This window comes from Ambystoma mexicanum, chromosome 12 (genome assembly GCF_040938575.1).
Source record: "Ambystoma mexicanum isolate Mex_15411 chromosome 12, UKY_AmexF1_1, whole genome shotgun sequence".
Taxonomy (NCBI): Eukaryota; Metazoa; Chordata; class Amphibia; order Caudata; family Ambystomatidae; genus Ambystoma; species Ambystoma mexicanum.
The window spans coordinates 439,959,260-439,973,244 of NC_090936.1; the positions used below are offsets into that span (position 1 = coordinate 439,959,260).

The 13,985-nt window shown below is 46.7% G+C and overlaps 1 protein-coding gene across 5 annotated transcripts in view; it reads left to right on the forward strand.

The window, feature by feature from the left end:
* Positions 1-13,985, forward strand: part of ADIPOR2 (adiponectin receptor 2) — a 421,991-nt gene that overhangs the window by 136,529 nt on the left and 271,477 nt on the right. The window contains exon 2 of one of the 5 annotated variants that reach the window (XM_069628630.1): positions 9,187-9,287. The exons of the other annotated variants lie outside the window; for them this stretch is intronic. The gene's annotated coding sequence lies outside the window, so the exon portion shown is untranslated. The remainder of the gene's footprint in view (positions 1-9,186; positions 9,288-13,985) is intronic. 5 annotated transcript variants of the gene reach the window in all.

The window sequence follows — 13,985 nt, forward strand, 5'->3', positions numbered from 1 at the left end:
GTAGGCAGAGCGAGATTTCTGCCTGGTCGCGCCTATCACTTGCTTGCGTTTCAGCAGGCTGTAACTCTGGCTATGGACTTGGGGGTATCTTTGACATGTTGATGGTTTCCAGAGGTGTCACTGTGGGGGGGGGGTAAAGGGCGGGGGCTGGATGACTGTAATATCCCCGGGTCTTTTGGTTGTGGCCCCGGATAGAAGCTCTGGTGCCACAACCAAAGACTTCCGAGTCCCGACGTTAGCGTAGCCCCGGATCTTTTCCAGGCCTAGCAACGCCCCTGATGGATTCAACACATGGAACATAGCAGCACATGCTGTGTCTGCGGCACATGTAGATTTGCTCTTCACGCCGGACAGCAGGGGCTGCTTTTTATGTAGCGCTGAGGAAGGCGCGTTCAGAGCGCTGTAACGTGCGATCACCCAATTAAATGGTATTCCGTTGGACGGACGAGCGAGTGGAATTGCCTCAGTGGGGCTTGTCTTTAACCTGTGGTTTTGAACGCTAGTTTTGGGGTCGCGGCCTGTGTTGCACTGCAGTGAATGTATAGCTTGCTGACGCAGAGTTGGAGGCCCTGTAGTACAGGAGCCTAGGGCTTTGCTTAGGAGGTGAGCCTTGCCACAGTCCTCGAACAAGGCCCAATAGCTTGCTCGTATTGTACCCATATACGTTTTATATAAAGCACTCTGGCGTAAGCGCTATATAAATAGCGTATCTTTGCCCAGGAGGGCCTGCAATCGCGCCTCAGTTCCGTGGGCCACACCAGAGCGCACGCAAGTCTGGTTCCCGCCACAGAGACGTTTTAGCTCGGAAATGCCATGCAGCTCTCATTTGAACAAAAGTACCAAGAGCCACCCTAGGCGCGCGTGTCTGCCTTGTTTTGAGTGTGCCCTGTCAGCTAACAAGCGGGCATGGCAAGTTCAGACCTCTGGTTGATTAGCTCTTCACATGGCCGACTGCAAAATAGCGAGCACACTTTATTTATTTATTACATTTATATAGCGCACCTAACCCTCAGGCATCTGGGTGCTTGCATCTCTGGGCATTGGCCTGTTAGAAATCTGCCGTGCCGCTCTGTATACATTAGCAGTGTGGCAGAGGTGGGCACCCGAAGCCCAATGTTAACCTGCCCAGCACATTCCCGTTTGCATGCCTAGACCAACTCATACTCAGTTTTGGAATTGGAACTGGAACATAATTCGTACATTTTGGGTAAACCCTATCTTGAATTCGTCAATCTTTGTATCTTGAGCAGATACTGAATGAACAGCTACCGACCTGCCAAGTGCACTACAATGCATGGAATCCGGGTGTATGCCTACAGGAAAAGTGCCCTTTTATTTGGCGGTGCCTTATGACTAGGATGAGCAGACATCCCGGTTTTGCCAGGACTGTCCGGAAATTGGAGCTCTGTCCCACTTTGTAAAGATTATGTTTCCATTGGAAACTGCAGTGTTCCCGGTTTTTGGTAGTAGGCCTTCATAGCTAGCTGGCAGGATTGCACAATCGCACACCGGAGAAATGCTGCATTGTACAGCTCGAGGATAGTGTTAGTTTGTAATAAATTAATTATAATACGTGTTTATTTGAACAGTAACACTTGAATATCTTTCTCCTACAACTGCTACTACAGTGTAGAGCCCTGACCGCCACTTTCAACAGCTAGTCCTGCTTTTATGTTAGTGGCCCTGACCCTGTTGATTACTTTTTTTTAATCTGGTCACCCTATTTATGACCTTGATGCAGTTGTGCCCCAAACACCCTCAACGTACAAGCTGAAGATGCATCATCATTGATGGGCATGACCTCTACCATGCCCCTGCACCTGACCACTTTGCTGCCTGCTTTGAGTAAATGCACGGTGCTGTGCTGCAGAGGTTGTGGCCGTCCATGTGCTCCGCAAGATTGGTCCATTGTAGAGCATGTGGCTGGCTGGCTGGGTCCTAAGGCGCCGGCCAGGTCACGTTTTGTGTACTCTTACTGGTTAGAAGCACTTCAAGACCACACATTTTCTAATTCATCGGGGCTTGCACAGAGAACAGTGTGATGTGTGTGGGGCCCGGTCCAGGTCAGGCCCCAGAGCGAACAATAAATAGACAAGGACACCGGTCTGCCACTTAACCTTTATTAGGTGAACACACGTGACTGCAGGATGCAGTCTTCTTAAAGGGACACAACGCACTCCTCCCTTTTCATATTTTTATTCTTTAAACAAACAGAATATGGGCACTTATGGCCTTACACCAACCTTCGTATTTCTAGCACATCAAACTCAAAACACAGATGCATAAGTTCAGCGACAGATACATAAATTCAACGATACCAACTGAAGAATTGCATCAATGGGTGCCCTCCGGCATCAGGAAAAGTCCACTTCAAATTCACCCAGGTAGGCAGGATTCCTGCAGCACTCTTGCAGGGTAGCGCCTTTCCCCTCCCGGGTCGTTCTCCGCTCAGGTCAAGTCTCCTCTTTGGTCAGTCAGGCTATCTACCCCATTGCAGGATGCCTGGCTCTCTTGGCTCATCTATTCTCTCTTGCTGTCCTCGGCCACCTTTGTAGAGACTCGGTCCCTCTGCATCGCTCCGGGCTCGACTCAGGGGAGTGCCCCATCTTCCTGAAGATACAGGAATTCCTGGTCACCGTCATGTTGCCATCCAATGTGGTCACCATTGATCCTTCAGTGTCCATCACTCTGAGGGGAGTCGGCTTGTGGAGCAGAGGCAATTTGCCTTGCACGTTTCTTGTTCTCACCAGTACCCAATACTTTATCTCAAGGTGGTCAGTCCGCAGACTTTTTCGTTCATTCTCCTTCTCGTTTGCCCTTTTCCTTCCTTTAGATACAACGGAGCAGTGAAGAGTCGCACGATACGCTGTCAAAAACTTGTATAGGGCGTGTCTCTCGCACTCCCCTTGCCCGTGGGCTATTCCGAAGACCTTATTCAATATCCTCATTACTATCTCGGCATCTCCGTTTGCTCTCGGCCACAGTGGCATGATCTTTCGATGGGCAACACTGGGATCGCGCAAATACTCTGCAAATCCTCTTCCATAAAAGGGTGGCCCGTTGTCGGAGCATATTTCCACTGGAAGTCCATGCATGGCAAAGACCCTCTCCAATGCTGGAATTACGTCCTCCAAGGCTGTGGATTCAACAAATTCTACCCCCGGGTACCTTGACCACTGATCGACAAGGACCACAAAGTGGTTGTCTCTGCAGGTTGATCCGAAGTTCATGTGTATCGTGCCCCATGGCACACAGCTCCTCTACATAGACTTAATCCGGGTCTCTCGTCTGTGCGGGAGCACCGCCTGGCACCACACGCAGTTGCAGACAATCTTCCACCCGCTCTTCTAGGCCTGGAAACCATACCTTTATACGTAGCCGGGTCTTGGTCTTCGCCACACCCTGATGACCTGTGTGTGCCAGTTCCAGCGCTTTGCCTACAGGGCTGGCGGGAATCGCCATCTTCGTGCCCCTTAATACCAGGACATTTTCCAGAAATGTGAGTTCTCCCCTGACTCTCCACATCTGTTCTAGCGCCATTATTGCCTCTGTGGTCCCTGCCTCAAACATTTCGAGGACTCTCCTCCATTTGCCTCTTGTTCCAGCAGCCTGGAGAATCCTGAAGTACTTGTCATCGACCAACGCCGTTCAAATCTCGTCGGTCACCATGAGGGTTAGGGTCATTGCACCCGCTAGACTGTTTCCCCGTTTCCACCTCTTCAGTAAGTAGTACACAGCGTTGGTGATCCCTGGCCGAAATGTACGTTCAACATCGTACTCCTGTAGAGCGAGCAGCCATCTTTCGATTCTTGTCGGTTGCTTCGGATGAATAGCCGGTCATGATCGGTTGAAGGCGCTGCAGAACACTCTCCAGTCTCTCCAGATGATCTTGCTCCGACCTCGCATAGACCATGATGTCGTTGCTGATGTTGATTGCTCCATGTAGCCCCGCTTGAGCCCCCCCTGATGGTGTTTTGGAATCCCTCCACAGCCGAGGAAATCCGAAGCTCAAGCACTTGTATCTGTATAAGCCTTTATGGGTGTTGAAAGTGGTAACCTAGCGTGATTCTGGATCAAGCTCGAGCTGGTGGTATCCGTTCTCCCAACTTGGAGAAATAGCGGGCACCCTGGAGGTCAGCCAGGATGTTGTCCAGGGTGGGCAGGATGTGTCGCTCCCGACAGATTGCTCTGTTCGGGATACGCATGTCCAGGCAGATGCGTTTGGTTGTTTGGGCTTTCTTGCAATCACAATCGGTGAAACCCACAGAGTCTGACCTTGCACCTTCTCAATAAGGTCCAGTCTGATCAGGTTGTCGAGCTCCTGTTCTATTCGGTCCCCCGGGTGAAATGGGACCCTGCAATGCTTCAAAGTGTTGTCGATGTGCAGCCGCACTGGGTCTCCCCAACAGTTTCCCAATTCCAGTGACTAGCTTCTCATATCTGGCGAGTAGCGTCGGGATGTCCTCAAGGTAGATCCTTGGCGGCAGTGCACCCCAGTAAAGTCACCTCGCTCCCCTTGGTGACAAAAAAATGGGCCCTTATTGACGTGTCTTCATGAGTGACGCAAGCCGCAAACACGCCCTCCATGGGCTACGGTTGTTTCCCACCGAATGGACATGCTCGAAATGAAGAAGACATCCTCCTCATCTTCTTCCGGCACCTTGTTCTCGTCCTTCTCCGCTGTTGGTTGCTTGATTTGCACTACATTCCGCTGAGACCTCTGCGTCTCCAGTCCTGAGGACACCTGGCCTCTTGAATTGAGTAGACTGTGCTGGTGCTCTGAAGACGTGTGCCAAATGGTTCGCTATGCCACAGCGACCGCATACGTGGCCTGTTGCTGGACAGTTTTTGGGGTGTGGCAGGTCATAACCGCAGTTGAGGCATTGGGATGTGCCCCCTAACCCCCTCCCCTGCTTTGTCTTCCTTTCTGCTTCACTGCTGGCACTGGTTCCTCCTTCAAAACTGCCTCCGTCCTACCGCACATGCATCCTCTAGCTTGACTGCCTTCATCTCCGAGCACATCTTATTCGCCCTGACATCCGCCAGCTCATGGGAGCCTCCAAGTTCCAGGATGCGCGTGAACGTGATACCAGGCACGCACAATATCTGACTACAGCTTGATCTTGAGGCAGCCCTGTATGACCTGTTGGCGTATCTCGTGCTCCACGTCAGGCCAGGCACACGCCACTGACATGCGACACAGCCCGATGTGAAAGACGTCGAGATTCCCCATCTTTCTGCACAGTAGTCCTCATGAGAGTCCTCTCATGGTCTACATTCGCCATGGATGCAAAGCACTCCAGCAGAGCCGCCTTGGCCGCTGCAAAAGAATCGTCCACAGGCCATAGAGTCTCAAAGGTGTTGTGTATCCCTGGGCTGTTTTAGCATGATAGACTTCATTGTTTCATCATCATCTTTACCCGTACTCTTGAAAAACATGTCCAATCTGTTCACACATGCGACCCATCTGGGACCCAGCAATGACGCTGCTCCCCATATATCAAATTCTTGTAAAGGGGCGAGTTGCGCTGAGAAGCGCAGTAGTCTGGCAGGCTGCGGGACCCTGATAAAAGACTTGCAAAGGCACCAAAGGAGAGCCATTTTGTGAGATTGTTTTGGTTTCATTTCTATTGTTCTGAAACCTGCCGGAGTGAATGGTCCATTTAATGACGAGATAAAGAAACATTGTTTCAAGTACCATCCCTTTTCGAACATAACGCGTTCTCTCATCTCTCATTTCTACAACAGAACGAAACATGCTCCTACACAGTGGGATGTACATACTCCGATCTTGGTTTTCTTTCACGTGCTATTTTTTGCTTGCATTACTTCCCGCTTTGTCTCGTTGTGGTGCTGATGGTGATTTATTTCAATGGTATTCTGTAGAGCATTCCCACTTCTGACAGGACATGGGAATACATTGCTGTATTAAATGACGTTCTTTATACATGTCGATGCAGCAACAGCAATATTTTGCAGAGCTACTATCCAACCATAAAACATTGGGGAGAACACATGCTCTTGCACCGAGGCTACAATTAAAACGGCGTAATAACTAATTGGCGAGGATGCGGGTGCAGTGTGAACCATGTTCTGAGGTGTCAATGGCTACGTTTTTTAAAAAAGAAAGTGATACGTTGCAGTTCATCTTTAAAGTTTACCCATTCTGGTTTAATACACACCGATAGATTAGCACTATAGTGCAATATTGGTGCAACTCATGCTCCGTAATTTGGGTCTGCCCTATAGGGCCGCTAATCTCTGCAAAAGTATGCTTTAGCTTTTTTGTTTCGTCGCATAGTTTTATTTTATTTTCTTCTGCATTCTCTTGCGTTTTTTGCATCCATCAACTCTGCTAGTTTGTTGATGGCTTTTCTTGCTTTTCATTTAATTTGTCATTTATATAGCACCTTTCACCATTGGTATGGTCCCAACGCGCTGTAGGTTGAATGCCCTCGGGGGACCGAAGTCCAGGTATTGGACATTCGTCAGAGCAGTTTAGAATGCATGTGTACATTTTAGCCAATGCGAAGGTAGGTAGGCGTGGCCAAGTCCCTGCTAGCTACCCATGTCGATCTGGCATGTGGATGGGTGCTGGCTGAGAAGTGGTTTTGAGAGTATGCGAGAGCACGTGAATCATTATGTGTGCAGCCAGACCACATTTTTATGGCTGGGCTAGCTGCATTCTTTTGGCAGAGGTCTTGTGCAAAGTGTCTTAGAGTAGTGTATGATTGCAGGTGGGTGGCCGTGCCTTCGGCTAGTTTCCATGGGCATGGAGTGTGATACGTACCCATGCCACCTGGCTGGTTTCTTGGTTGCCTAGATGCAGCTGAATTTAGAAGGCGGCTGGTTTCTAACACATTGGGTATATAAAATGCACTTAATATAATTCATTGGCTACACTCTAAATTGAGCTAGTTCAGTGCATTGGCTACACTCTTAAAACAATTCCCCTAGATTCAATAAATTGGCTATGCTCTTACTCTACAGTTTTACAACATAGTTGGCATTGATCTGGATTCAACCGGGCTTGCACCACCACAGAAGTCTTCTAGAATTGCAGATATGCACCCCTTCCTCCTCTCGGAAACACTACATTTACCAGTTGAAGTTGGGGTTGCGCAGAAACACGCGTGAGGACAGCCCATCCACGTTTGATGGATGCATAATAAATCGTCTATTTTCTAAAAGCAAAGTCAAAAGGTGTCCCTTTAAACTCCAGCAATCTGCCTGCACGTGAGCAACGAGGAATGGCTAGCATGCAGATAGATCTTTGCAGGAGCACCACAAAATAGCCCAAAAAGGCTGCAATTGAGGCGTTCCTGCTTGGCCCACTTGTAGAACATGAAACACTGAAATCCCTCCTCTTGAGCGTTTGTCCTGAAGATCTAGGCACAGATGTTCACGTCATGGAGTGCTGTGCAACCCAGGCTCACCCATTTCCCCCCTTCAAGTGCAGATATGTTGGGCAGTGTAGTGCCCCATCGCATGGCTTTAAAAACTCCCTGCTGTGCAGCACACGTGAGGATTGGAAGTTATTTGGGAATATCAGGTAGCCAAATGATGAGAGGCCCTGCAGGCGATGAGAGGGGTCGCTGCATCATATCTGGGAAGCCATACAGTGAATAATAGGTTGATGACATGCCTTCCCCCAATCCTAGATTGGAAATACATCAATTAGTCAACTTCTCAAAGGCACCATCTACCGGCCCCGGCCATCAGTTCCTCGGAAGCGCGCTCGCCCTGCTGGGGGATCCGCTCGCTCTGATGGACGGACAGCTCAAAGCCAACCTTTACAATGCATTGAGAAAGAGGCAATCACAAGCGGACGGCAGTGGAGCAAACATTTTCACTCTCAAAATCCGTCAATTCTCCACATGGATGAGCCCAGTCTGGTATTGACATTTAAGAGATTTCTTAATTCTTAACATTAGCAGATAACCGGGGACGCCTTTTATAATTTGACTGGAATTCTGCCGACCCTTATTTTTTTTTAAGCTTGATAGTAGCCGATGGAAAGGTTTTAAAAAACGACTCTGAACACAAAGACCCAACTTGTTCGTTAAGGTCAACTTTTCGATGCCGAAGCAGCCCTGTGTAAAGGGGTGCACTAGACTCATTGTTGGAAAGTCACAGCCATCAGGGTGCAGGCTGTGGGTCTACTCTAAACAGTGACTCTAAAGGTGATTTCATGTGCACTCCTTTGCTTACTAAGCATTGGGCACGCAACTCTGTCATCACGGTTTTTGAAAGGTTTTTAAAAATGTTTTAAAGACGGTATTCTTGCATTGGTAGTTTATTTTCTGTTCTAGGTCTTTCCCGTGCCATGCCTCTTCCACACGTGTGTGGTATGTCTTATTTATAGCACTTAAAGCCATCTTCAAGCTTCTTCATAGCGCTTTAGTGGAAAAGGTGAAAAGAGTGAGTAGGTGGGGAGTGGAAGAGAAGCTGTGGGAGGTGGCGAGGTTCACAGGGCAATTGGGGGGGTGTAGATGTTATCCTACAGGCTCACCTGATGAGAAAGTGAGACTCGCATGCATGAGAGCATTGGGATTCCTGGCATGCCGTCTTCTCGCTCCTCCCTCTGTCTGTAAACCGGCTTCCCTTTTACCCTCACACTTTTGCAGAGGGACACATTTAACGATGGAGCCCCCAGATGCTAAAATGAAGGGGAGAATAGGATTCCGCAGCAGTGGGGCGGGGCTTTTTAATAGTTCCAATCCTTGCATAGGCATGTCCGGCTCATCCCTTCAATTCGTATTGTGATAGTTTACCTTGTACGACGTTCTGAGCGATTGCAAACATGGTTCCGTCTCTCACATGAAGCCAGCGTACATGCCTCCATGAGCGTGTCAGTTGCTTGCAGAAAATCGGATACATTGCACCAAAAGCATAGGTCGAGTTATTTTTAGTTTATTCAATGGATGAGTTTTAAATTTCATTTAGGCTAGTTTGGTAATGCTGGAGCAGCGTAGACAGCCTGCAGCATCCTAGTGTAGTGGAGTGTATATATATATATATATATATATATATATATATATATATACTGGAGCAGTGTAGACAGCCTGCAGCATGGAGTGTGTGTATATTTATATATATATATGCTGGAGCAGCGTAGACAGCCTGCAGCATCCTGGTGTAGTGGAGTGTGTATATATATATATATACTTTTTTTTTTCTTTTTAGGAAAGTCCATTTCAGCCAAGTCACACATTCCGCAACGCCACCTAGTAGCCATCGCAGGAAGTTCACCTCCAGTTCTGAAACACAAGAGCAAGGCTTTGCGGGTAGGCAAATTAGCTGAAATGCAAATCGTTTACTACAGGAAATTGTTTTTGTCTAAGAGAGCAGTGCTACTTTATGCCTAGCTTAATCAACCCAAGACAGACATTTGCAAGGCTGTCAGGACAACTACATACCTGGTTTCACCCTTATCATGGCTCATCACTGCAGTGTAGTCCTGACAGCCTGGTGGTTGGAGCATGTGGCCATGTTTTCACAACACCAAGACCATTATGGTGGGTTTAAAAAGGCTTGAAACAAACCCTTTCACCTGAAATGTCAAAGTAGGAAAGTCCATTTGAGCAAAGTCACACATTCCACAATGCCACCTAGTAGCCATGTCTGGATGATCACCTCCAGTTCTGAGCCACATCAGCAAGGCATTGCGGGTATGCATATTAGCCCAAGTGCAAACCATAGTGATCAACGTACTCGCAGTTCAGATTCCCCTTTTCTCCCTATGCCCGCCCGCCTTGCCCTCTTAAAAGTATCCTTAGTTATTAGTAGATCTCTGACCTTGGCAATTGGAAAAGGACAGAAGTGGGAGGCTCAGGGCACAGGAAGGCAGGGTTAAGGCCGAAAAAGCAACAACTCTCGTGTAAAAATAAAGACAAGGTTTTTGGTGCTACAGAAACGTGTTTTGGTCCCGTACTGAGGACAAGATGGCCCAGAAGTATGGAGGAAAGGCGTCTTTGGACTGGGAATATGTTAGTACCTACACCAATTAACTTTTTTGGGTGAGGGGGGCGAGTGGATCATCAAATCCCTGTTATTAGCACCTCTGTTTGGTCACCTGTATGCAGGTGTACAACACTATTCACAGCCTGGCCTTTGCATAAAAAAAGACATCGCACTTCGCTCTAACTCTAATGATTCATTTCATTGCGACCACTCCGGAGATCTTTTGCAAGGTGGTTGCAGAGACCTCTGGGATTTCTGGCTTCATGTACGTGTACTTATGTCGTACAATTTGCTAGTTTGAGGATAAGATCTCTTCAGATGCACATAGACCAGATTTTGATCATCTGTAGCATTCAGAAATGAAAATGATACCAGTAGCTACATTACCTATTCTCTGCAGAGAAAGTAAGAGTGGTGAACTGTGGAGCGTAGTAAATTTACACCCAGCTGCGGTTTTATGCTTTTAAATGTTCAAATTTGTATTTTGATTTTTGGATCCCTTACCTAAATATCCCATCCCATTCCATTCCTGATGTGTGCATGAGTTTCTAAATGCCCGACACTTTATATATTTGATGGCGGTTAGACTGCAGTATTTCTTCCTTTGCGGCTGTATGGTAATGCTTGGCGGGACACACGACTATCTCGACTGGCCTTTATGGGCCGGGAGAGATGCCCGACGATGCAGAGATAATAAGAGCAGTGAACTGCAGAGTGTAGGTAGTTCTCACCTGGCTTTGGTTTTATGCTTTTAAATATTTAAATTTGTACCTTGATTTTCCATCCCTTCTGTAAATATCCCATTTCATTTCTGATGTGTACATGAGTTTCTTAGCAGTCTACACTTTATACATTTGATAGCAGTTAGACCGCAGTATTTCTTATTTGGTAACGCTTGGTGGGACACATTCTAACTTAACCTGCATTTATGGGCCGGGAGACCCATCTGCACAGTGGGCGGCCACAGCTGGTATGCCCGAAGCGTGCCGGCGTGCTTAAGGCAAGCCCGTCTGTGCACATTCGGGCCTGTGTACCTGACCCCAAGTTGGTAGCTGTTCTCCGATATTTTACGATTGCAATGCTCTCCTGCAACATGCCCCTCTTGACTCCATATTGTCGTATGGATTTAATGCATCGTTGGTACAGACTGCTACAGCCTGTGATGCGTCTTCCCTTAGCCAGGTACAGCGTTTTATTTTCAATGTGCGTTAATTGGTGGCTCACGCCTCCCACTGTGTTGATTTGCTTCAGGATTCTTTCCCTGACTTGTGTTTTATCACTGAGACTTGGCTGGCTTAAAGAATCCTGTGGCCTAGCCAGCCCTGCAGATAAGGTGCATATAGTGGCTTTTTATGCATGTAATTATAGCCAATACGGATGATTTCATTTTCTACTGCGTACAATGTACGCTGTATTTAGTCATTAAAAAAACATACTTTCCACCACTAGATGGCACTGTAGCAAGCAAGCTCCTGCCCTGAGGGGGATTTAAAGTGTTGCCATGCATGACCCTTCCCTTCCCAGTGTCTCTCTGAGACATGTATCCAGGGCTCAACCTAGCCCCTTGGTTCTGGGAGATCTTTCCAGAAGCCCACGTGTCCTTCACTCCACTGCTGCTTACTTTTGGTTTTCATTTGAAGAGGAATAGTAAGCTTTGAGAGGAGGTCACAAACGGCACACGAGTGGTGACACCAGCCAGCTGAGCATCCCACCCTTCTGCTGCTGGCGCTTTTAAATTGTGTTTTTATTTTCTTTCTGACAGCCCGGACCATGCGAGATAAGATCAGATAGCAGATCTCTGATCTAATCTCGCATGGTCCGGGCTGTCCGAGAGAAAATAAAAACAAAATTAAAAACAGTTCAAAGGATCATGAACATGCTTTTGGGCGCATTTTTTTCTTCCGAGGCAAAACTACTATCGGGTTGGATGATCGTATATGCCCGTTTCCCAGAGCCACAGCCCCCCTGAGACACACAGGTTGCGTCCCTGATGAACTCGTGTGGGATGCAGCCTATGTGGCTCAGGGGAGCAGTGACTCTGGGAAATGCGTTTCTTTTGTCATCAGCTGCATAGCCTTTCTTATGCATGATGTGACAGTTAAAGTGAGCAACACAATAAAGCATGCACCCTTTGAAAATGTGTTCATACCCATAACGTTTAATAGCTTGATATGCTAAAAGTAAAGTTTGCTTTGATGTCCTTAGTTGGATGTCCTTAAACCATACATAACGCGCTGGAGGTTTGTGACGAATCTCCAAACCTAAGTGAGTTTATGGCACAACTTATTTTTTTATGTGTTTTTAAAGCGCTGAAAATAAAGTGGGTAAATCGGGATATTTTGCCTTTTGCATCTCATAGTTTTCCATTCAGGATGTGGAAAATAAAGGTACAGTGATATTATTTTGGCCTAACATACTGCTATAAGGATTTACATGTTGTCATGATGCTTTACTATGCAATTTGTGTATTTTGCAAGTTAATGCTATAGGACAGTATTATTTCAAAACTTAAATATTTGTTCCAAGTAAAGGGTGGAAGAAGGTGGCTTTGCCCAAATTGAAAGCGTGTGTTAAAATCCCTGCTTCGCTGTTTAGCGTAAGTGTGTGATCCTGGGCAAATGATGTAATCTCACCCTGACTTCAACTGCAAAAATGGGAGTGCTTATAAATGATTACGTGTACACCCTTACAATAGGAAAGTTTTAATATGTGTAGGGGACACATTTGTGTACCCTGGTGCTCCTCTGCTAGTAGCTCTAATACTGCCACATAGAATTGCATTATTGCAGCACTGGCCCTCCCCCAGTCTCGTAACACTGGATTTGACAGGCAGACGTAGTCTCACCAGCCAGTCAGTGCACCAGAGATTCTAGTATAGCGAACTGTGGTAGAACCAACATTACATTTTCTCCCCTGTTGCTCCCAGCTACTGAAGTTGCTTGGGCTGTTCAGAGTACTGACCCACACTCTGCAATGTCCTGTTTTGCTATGATATTGAGTCTTTCATTGCACACCATCTGCCATTTTCACACTTTCTAGGACCTTCAGGATCTGCAAGAAGTGGGTGTTTCAGACTTAAAGGAGAGAGTTAACTGATTGTAACATTGAAGCTGCACTAGAATATTCTCATTACAATGAGTAATGAAGTTAGATGCCCCTACACAAGTACGATTTCCACCCCTCCACCATCTCTGAAGTTAGTGCCTCTCCCAACATTTGAAGGTTTAGCGCCCGCCTAAATTTTAGCCTAGGTGCACCCCTGGATGTGCGCACTTGCATTTTGTTAGGCAGAGAGGTGAGGGAAGCCTTTCCCCGAAACTGGCAGTGTTAAAGTTTTACTGTTTGTTCAGAAAATTTTACTTGGAACAAACTTAGTAAAACTTTAAAGCTGCTACTTTCAAGAAAGACTTCCATCACCTCTCTGCAAATTGCGCTTTAAAATATACTGTTCGATAGTTGGTCCCCACACCAGACTATGGGGGAAAGCGGGTATATGGTCTAGAAATTGATTTTGAAATTATATAGTTCTTAAATTCTATGCTACTACTGTTTTGTTGACTGCTTTCACTTCTTTCAAACTATGTAAGCAAGTTCTGATTGAGACTAATGCATTGCCTGCAGAGGGAGTGTGAGTAAGCAAGTGTTCTAGTACAGACTGTTCTGTAACGCTTGCCTACTCACACTCCCTCTGCAGGCAATACCTTCGTCTCAATCTATAGTAGTTCTTAACAGAGTTTCTAGGCTCCAGCATTTTGAAAATGAAGCTGCGTATGTAGCATGTACTTATAAGTTATTTTATGGGAGAACATTTTCCACAAGTGTAATAAGGGTTAAAGGCAAGCCAGACAACTTTGATCTACAACTCTTTTGGTCTACGGGTCTGATTTTACGTATGCATTGGGTGTATATGTTGGATATGTTTTACTCTCTTGCAGAGGAGGAAACTATTTTTACTCTCTTGAAATTGCATTTACTATCTAATTTGAAAAATCATACGTAAAATACTCCCACCTCAAAATCTT